The sequence below is a fragment of the Rhododendron vialii genome, chromosome 8a, assembly GCF_030253575.1.
Source record: "Rhododendron vialii isolate Sample 1 chromosome 8a, ASM3025357v1".
NCBI lineage: Eukaryota > Viridiplantae > Streptophyta > Magnoliopsida > Ericales > Ericaceae > Rhododendron > Rhododendron vialii.
Genome location: NC_080564.1, coordinates 35,735,873 through 35,744,342, shown reverse-complemented (window position 1 = coordinate 35,744,342; position 8,470 = coordinate 35,735,873).

Genomic DNA, 8,470 nt, shown 5'->3' with positions numbered 1-8,470 from the left:
TTGGCGTTAAGAATGTGTACCTTGTTTTGAACAAATGTATAAGGTATTCAATTGTGAATTACCTAGATTAATGGGTGTTCATAGCATAGGTCCTAGGATTAAGTGTTGAAACAAAATCTAAAATAAAATTATTACATGTTACCTTCAAAAATAACCAACCCAAACCGAGCCTTTATGTCCCAATCAATTGGAATCGGGAGAATTACAAGAGATAAACTACACAGTCGGGAGAATTACGAGAGAAGAAATAATATTGTATTAGATTTATTTACATATAAGGGAGCTGAACTATGGAAGGAAATCATCACAGTAAAATGGAATGAAATCCATCCTAATTGCAATCAAATCATATCACAATCACATTCAGTCATGATATTATGACAATGTTCTTTCCGTACATATAATTTCTTTTCTCTTTTTTGTGATAAATTCCTTTCATATAGTAATTATTATTCTACGAGATTCACTAAAATTCAAATTGTTATGATAGATGGTCAAGGCCCGAAAGAGATTACGATATAATCGGTGATATATTTGCTTTATCTTCTATCACAAAGAGAGTACGGTAGTCAATAGCCAATTAGCCATTTTTCATTTTGCATAGGCTTATAAATCCTGGACAGGCTATTTGTATATTTATTCGAGACACGATGGAGAAGATTTTTGCTTGCGGCCTTCTGTGCCTGCTTTTGCTCCATGTTGCCTTTGCTCTCTCTCTCTCTCTCTCTCTCTCTCAAAACAATGCTTCTCTTTGTTTACCAATTACCCATGTTATCCTGTATTTAACGTTATAAGCTGGTTATTATTTATAATTTGGTCGTTTACATGGGTGAGTAGAATGATCCACTTTATATCCATCTCAAAATCAATTAGCAATGAGTGGAGAGGTCCCAGATATTATTAAGTGATCATCCATTTCACTCCCAAGCAATGTGGGATTCATTTCCTTAACATTTCCCCTCACGTGCAGCCGCATTTGAAGTCCGTCACGTGTGGCCACTTTTGGGTCCTATCATCATGCAGCCTGTTGGGATGAAATATGTATAAACTGAGCGCGAACCGAGATGTGCGTGGGTCAGCCTTTTTAGGGTTTCGGTTCATTGTATGCTTATGAGATAAAAGCAAAAAGGGCAGCCCCCCATTTTATTGTAACTGTAACATTCAAACATTCATAGTGAAAGACTCCAGCACCCCGTGGATGTACGATTGAGTTCATCGCTCAAGTCGGAACCACGTAAAAATCTCTATGTCTCTTTTCTCTTTGTTTGTGATTGTTTTCTCTTCGTTGGTTTGTTCTTCGATTGTGTGTGTAGTTTGTGGGTTTGCGCGCTTGGAACTCCAACAACTGGTATCAGAGCTTTGGGTTAGGAGATCTAGGGTTTCACACAATGGCAGAAGACAAATTAAGTCAAGATCGAGAAGTTCAATGGTACGAACTATGCTTTCTAGAAGATGCAGATGGAGGATATTCTATATATATCAGAATGATCTATATCATCCAATCAGCGGCGTTAAGCCATAAAGCATAAAACAAGCAGATTGTGATATTTTGGATAGCAAAGCTTTGGGAACTGTGCGATAAACCCTCGCGCCGTCGGTCGCGTCAAATATTGCCAAAGAAAAGACTACAGCAGATTTGTTTAAAGCCCTAGAAAAGATGTGCGAAAAGCCTTCAGCGGTGAATAAGGTATATCTTATGAAAAAGTTGTTTAACCTAAAGATGCTTGAAAATTCTGATGTTGCTGAACATCTCAACGAATTTAATACAGTCACAAATCAGCTACAATATGTGGGTATTAATTTCGATGATGAAATTAGAGCTCTTGTTTTACTATCAAGTTTGCCAGAAAGTTGGAACGGACTTGTCATGGCAGTAAGCAATTCTTCCGAGTTTGAAAAGATAAAACTAGAGGATGTTGCTGGTTTGATATTAGGTGAAGAGGCTCGGAGGAGGGTATCGGGTGAGGATACTGCTTCGGGTTCAGCGTTGAGTACAGAGGACAGGGGCAGGTCTGCGAATAGGGGAAATAATAAGAACAAAAACAAGGGCAGAGCGGCTTCAAAGAACAGAGGCCGTAATAAATCTCGAGGAGGAGATACGAAGACTGAGGAGTGCTTCAATTGTGGTCAGAAGGGGCACTAGAGGTGAGATTGTAAGGCACCGGCAAAACAGCAGAATGGGAAAAGTCAAGGGGGTAAAAACACTGCCTATGTATCTGATGAGTCTGATAATGATTGCTTGATTTGTTCGTTGGATTCTCGCAGTGAGTCTTGGATTGTAGACTCTGGAGCCTCATTCCATACTACTCCACGCATGGATGTGTTACAAAATTATGTGCAAGAAAATTTTGGCAAAGTGTATTTGGGGGATGATGAAGCTTATAGCATAGTTGGGAAAGGAGGTGTACAGATTACTCAGATAGATGGGACAGTTCTGAAATTGAAGAATGTTAGACATGTGCCTAGTCTAACTTGGAATCTTATTTCAGTGGGTCAGTTGTCAGAGAGTGGAGTTGTTACATCATTTTTTTCAGATGCATGGAAGATGAGCAAGGGGGCCTTGACTCTTGCTTGTGGTGAGAAAGATGGAACCCTCTATGTATCTACAAGTACATATATCATGGTGGCAACAAAAGGGATTGATTGCACTACATGGCATCGTAGGCTGGGTCACATGAGCGAAAAGGGGATGAAAGTAATGTTGTCGAAAGGGAAATTACCGGGTTGTAAATCACTGGATTTGGAGTTTTATGAGGACTGTGTTCTCGAGAAATAGAGGAAAGTCAGCTTTACGAAGGTAGCTAGGACCCTGAAAACAGAGAAGCTGGAGCTTGTGCACACCGAATGTGTGGGGCCCTTCTAAGGTAACCTCTCATGGTGCTGCTAATTATTTTGTTACTTTCATTGATGATCCTACTAGAAAATTGTGGGTTTATTTTCTTAAACATAAGTCTGATGGGTTTAGTATCTTTAAGAATTGGAGAGCACTAGTTGAGAATGAAACAGGAAAGAAATTGAAGTGCCTGAAATCAGATAACAGTAGTGAGTATTGTAGTGATGAGTTTGAGGCTCATTGCGCTGCAAAAGGGATTTGTAGGATAAAAACGGTCTCAAGAAAGCCAAGGCAGAATGAAGTTGCTGAACGTATGAATAGGACGATCCTAGAGCGTGCGAGAAGCATGAGGTTACATGCTGGGTTGCCTAAGCAGTTCTGGGCTTATGTAGTAGATACGGCCGTGTACTTCATCAATAGGGGACCTTCAATTCCTTTGAATTGTGGATTACCAGAAGAGGCTTGGACAGGTAAAGAGGTCAATTTATCCCATTTACGAGTTTTTGGTTGCATTGCTTATATGCATATAGAACTGGCAGAAAGGGGTAAACTTGATGCTAAGTCTCGTAAGTGCGTGTTCACAGGCTATGGTAATGATAACTATGGTTATAGGCTGCATGATTTTGAAAATCAAAAAACACGCAGGAGTGTGGATGTGGTATTTAATGAATCTGCTTTGCATAGAAACAGGAACAGTCAACCCGATGAGGCTGAGAAAAATTCAGACTTGGTAGAGTTTGAAGGGATCCAAACGGTAAAGTCCTGCAGCCTCAGGATATTAATACCGAATCAATTCCATAGGAAAATCCACAGACTCCCCCTCCCAGGAGTTCGACATGTGTTGCTAAACCTCCAATACATTATTCTCCATATTTACATTATTTGTTGTTAACAGATAATGGTGAACCAGAATGTTTTAAAGAAGCATTGCAGGTTGAGACCAGAGAGGAGTGGGAGCACGCCATGGATGATGAGATGGATTCTCTCTCATCAAATCAGACTTTGGAATTGGTTCAGTTACCCAAGGAGAAGAGAGCTTTGCACAACAAGTGGGTTTACAAGATTAAGGAAGAATCTGATGGTAGCAAACGGTTCAAGGCAAGGTTGGCAGTAAAGGGTTTTGAGCAGAAACCAAGTATCGACTTCATTGAAAATTTTCACCTATTGTGAAGATTTGTACTATCAGATGTGTTCTTAATATTGTGGTTGTTGAGAATTTGCACTTAGAGTAGTTAGATGTCAAAACTGCTTTCCTTCATGAGGACTTGGAGGAGGACATCTATATGCATCAGCTAGAAGGATATGTTGTGGAAGGAAAGAAGAATCAAGTGTGCAAGCTTAAAAAGAGCCTGTATGGGTTGAAACAGGCTCCGAGATAGTGGTATAAAACGTTTGATACTTTTATGACTAATACGGGTTTCAGTAGGTGTCATGGGGATCACTGTTGTTATTTTAAAAAACTTGGTATGCCGTATCTCATACTTTTGTTGTATGTAGATGATATGCTTGTTGCAAGTTCAAGCATGGATGAGATTGTGAATCTCAAGGCACAATTGTCAAAAGAATTTGCAATAAAGGATTTGGGTTCTGCGAAGAAAATCCTTGGGATGCGAATTAGTAAGGATAGAGCAAGGGGAAAGTTGAAGTTGTCACAGGAAGAGTATGTTAAAAAGGTGTTGAAACGTTTTAACATGGAGAATGCTAAGCCAGTTAGCACACCTTTGGCAAATCACTTCAAGCTTTCGAGTGAAAGGAATGCAGTAACTGATGAAGAACAAAGCTACATGGCAAGTGTTCCATATGCCACGGCAGTAGGCAGCTTGATGTATGCCATGGTTAATACAAGGCTAGACATTGCTCATGCAGTGGGAGTTGTCAGCAAGTTCATGGCAAATCTGAACAAGGAGCATTGGGAAGTAGTCAAGTGGATTTTGCGTTATCTGAAAGGTACTACGGATTTGGCTTTGTGTGATGGGGGTTCTGATATTTGTTTGTAAGGTTTTGTGGATTCAGATTTAGCATGAGACATTGATAGCAGGAAGAGCACTACTGGGTATGTGTTTACTTTGAGGAGTGCAGCAGTCAGTTGGGTCTCACGGCTATAGAGAATAGTGACTATTTCCACGACAGAGGCAGAGTATGTTGCAGCCACGGAGGTGTGCAAAGAGAAGGTATGGTTGAGGAGCTTCATGAAAGAGTTGAGTAAAGAGTAAGACAGATGCAGATTGTTCAGCAACAGTCAGAGTGCTATACATCTGGCAAAGAATGAAGCCTTTCATTCGAGGACTAAACATATCGACATAAAGTATCACTTTATTCGCTCTCTGTTGGAGGAAGAACAGTTCACTTTGGAGGAGATTCACACAAGTGAAAATCCGGCAGACATGTTCACGAAGGTGGTTATTGTGGGGAAGCTGAAGGCTTGTTCAGCTTCTGTGGGTCTCCAAGCTTGAGTGGGAGACTGGGTGCTGGTGTGTTTATGATTGGTGGTGTCTAAAGAAGACCGTTGATATTTGGGGGTGCTGCTGCAAACAGTTTTCAAGTGGAAGAATTGTTGGGATGAAATCTGTTTAAACTGAGTGCGAACCGAGATGTGCGCGGGTCAATCTTTTTAGGGTTTCGGTCCATTGTATGCTTATGATATAAAAGCAAAAAGGGCAGCCCCCATTTTATTGCAACTGTAACATTCAAACATTCATAGTGAAACACCCCACCACCTCGTGGATATACGATTGAGTTCATCGCTCAAGTCGGAACCACGTAAAAATCTCTGTGTCTCTCTTCTCTCTGTTTGTGATTGTTTTCTCTTCCTTGGTTTGTTCTTCGATTGTGTGTGTGTAGTTTGTGAGTTTGCGCGCTCGGAACCCCAACACAGCCTTTTTGCTGGTCTGTTATCGTGGGGTCAAGGATGGAACCAGGGGGGGTCTAGTGGCGGCGGCCGCCACGTCAAGAATTTTAGAAAATGCAATTATTATATGTGACAATTTTTTTTATCCCCAACTTATATAGTCTTGCCACTGCTAGGTTTGTTTCCTTATTTTTTTATTACATTCTGGTCATAAATCTTCTATTTTTTTTTTTCAAGAAATGAGATTCAAAAAAGTATTCCAAAACTAAATTCAATGGGCCAAAGTGAAAAAATATAAATGATGATGTGTAATTAAGAAAAAAAATTCCACACTCTAACCCTAAAACAACTGAACCTAAAAAATTAAGGAAATTTAATTATTATGCCATTATCAATGCCCAAAATTAAAATTAGTCATTTTTCATACTCCATGTGTAAATGACAAACATCATTTAGTTTAGTTTTTGTTATGTTATTTTATTTTTTTTGGAGCCAATAACTATTAATAGTGCAATGTATTTTTGTATTGATGATCAGTCTTTACGAACTTTATCTCGACTTTAATTGAATCCCCGCTAATAAACAGTGGATGAGATCTATCTCCAAATTAGTCGTTCTATTAGGTTGGATATCGAGTCATGCAGAAAGATGAGTCTTCAAGCCTGCATAAGGAAATTAATGAGTACGAGGATATATATATATATATATATATATATATATATATATATTCACATAGAGATTTTCCAGTGCTTCGGGAACACAACCACGTGGATATTCTTGTATTCTTAATTTAGTTTACTTTTGCTTGAACCCAATCAAATCTACGACTATGACTATGCACCCAAAACTAATGAGCTAACCAAGATTAAGAGTGATCAATCTGATTCAAATATAGCCAGGTTCATTAGAAAACATTATTTGGAGATAGCTGTATTCCTTACTTTTTATAATCACGTATATCTCAGTGTCTCGTGCCACTTTTAATTAATTAGTTGGAGATAGATTCCGTAAATTGTCTTTCGAGACCATTCCAACTATAACATTCATAAGATCGAGAATTAAGAACCAGATCAGAAGTTACTATGGGAGGATTTCTTGACCTGGGAATTATCTTGCTGACAAATACGTATGTGTACTATTCAAATAGTCTTGGTCTCTCATTTTGGTTTCATTTAATTGAGAATGATGGTTTGGTGTCTAATGAGAGAATATTATCAACTTATTGTTGAACGAGGGAATCAAAAAGGACTGAATGAAATTCATTTCCCACTGAATTAATAGGTCCCCACTTTATCAGCTGGTGGCAAACAAGGGCCTCATACGTTGTTATTGAAGCTGACTGCAGGAATCTTCACTGAAAGTTTGCTAAAATAAACAAACGAAATGTCTCAAATACACATTGAATGAGCTTATCCCCACACATAGTCATTCTCGTATTTGAGAAGGATTGTGTGTGGAATTTTTTTGCTCAAATCCAATATTGGAAGACTCCACACTTCATTAATTTGTTTGTTTGATTGATTGAAGATTCGTCCATTTGGATTGGAGAAGCCAGTAAATGTTTTTTTTTTTTTGTGGAAATTAGTATTTTGCGAGACTTGATTTAAGAGAGAGTTTTGGTTAAGAGTTTTTGATTGCACTTTTGGTGAGAGAATTTATAATAAATGGCCATACACTATAATATTGCATCATTATAATGTATGACCTATAATGACTTGCGCCAGCTGACATGCTAACCAAGGATGGAACAACGGAGGTCTAATGGCGGCGACCGCCATGACAAGAATTTTAAAAAATGCAATTATTATATGTGACAATTTTTTTTTTATCCCCAACTTATGTAGTCTCGTCACTGCTAGGTTTTTTTCCTTATTTTTTATTATATACTAGTCATAAATCTTATATTTTTTTTTCATGAAAGGAGATCCAAAAAAGTATTCCAAAAATAAATTCAATGGGCCAAAGTGAAATAATATAAATGATGATGTGTAATTAAGAAAAAAATATTCCACACTCTAACACTAAAACAACTTAACCTAAAAAAATTAAAGAAATTTAATTATTATGCCATTATCGTTGCCCAAAATTAAAATTAGTCTTCTTTTGTACTCCATGTGTAAATGACAAACATAATTTAGTTTAGTTTTTGTTATGTTCTTTTAATTTTTTCTGGAGCTGATGACTATTAATATTGAAATACATTTTTTTAAATTTTTTTAGTATACATTTCGCCACTGCTAGGGTAAAATCCTAGTTCCGTTCTTGCGTGGGGTGTGGATTGTAAAATTTTAAAATGTGGGGTGGAATGGGGCCCCGTTCTTATACCATGTGAAAACTTTATATCCATCTCAAAATCAATTGGCAATGAGTGGAGAGGTTCCAGATATTATTAAGTGATCACCCTTTCCACTTCTATGCAATGTGAGATTCATTTCCTTAACACCTTTAGCCCCAAAAATTGATGTATGTGAAGAGAATAATTTGTGTCGAAATCTTTATTTTTGGAGGGCTAAGCCCCTTTAGCTCGTTTTGGGAAACTTACTCATAAATTCTGTGGGGTCGAAGATGAAGACATTGATTTTAGCATTTACTTCCTTACCCTATCTCTCAAAGTTCCTCCAAACTCAATTTTGTGAGTTCTAAAGCATTCTTTCGAGTAGTTTATTTTATATTTGTTGTAGTAATTTAAAAAAAAAAAAGAATTAGCTTTTATTGGACTTGGATAGACATGCAGATGAATACTGTTCTATTTCGTTGAATGTATGATTCAATTGTAAAATCAAATTTGT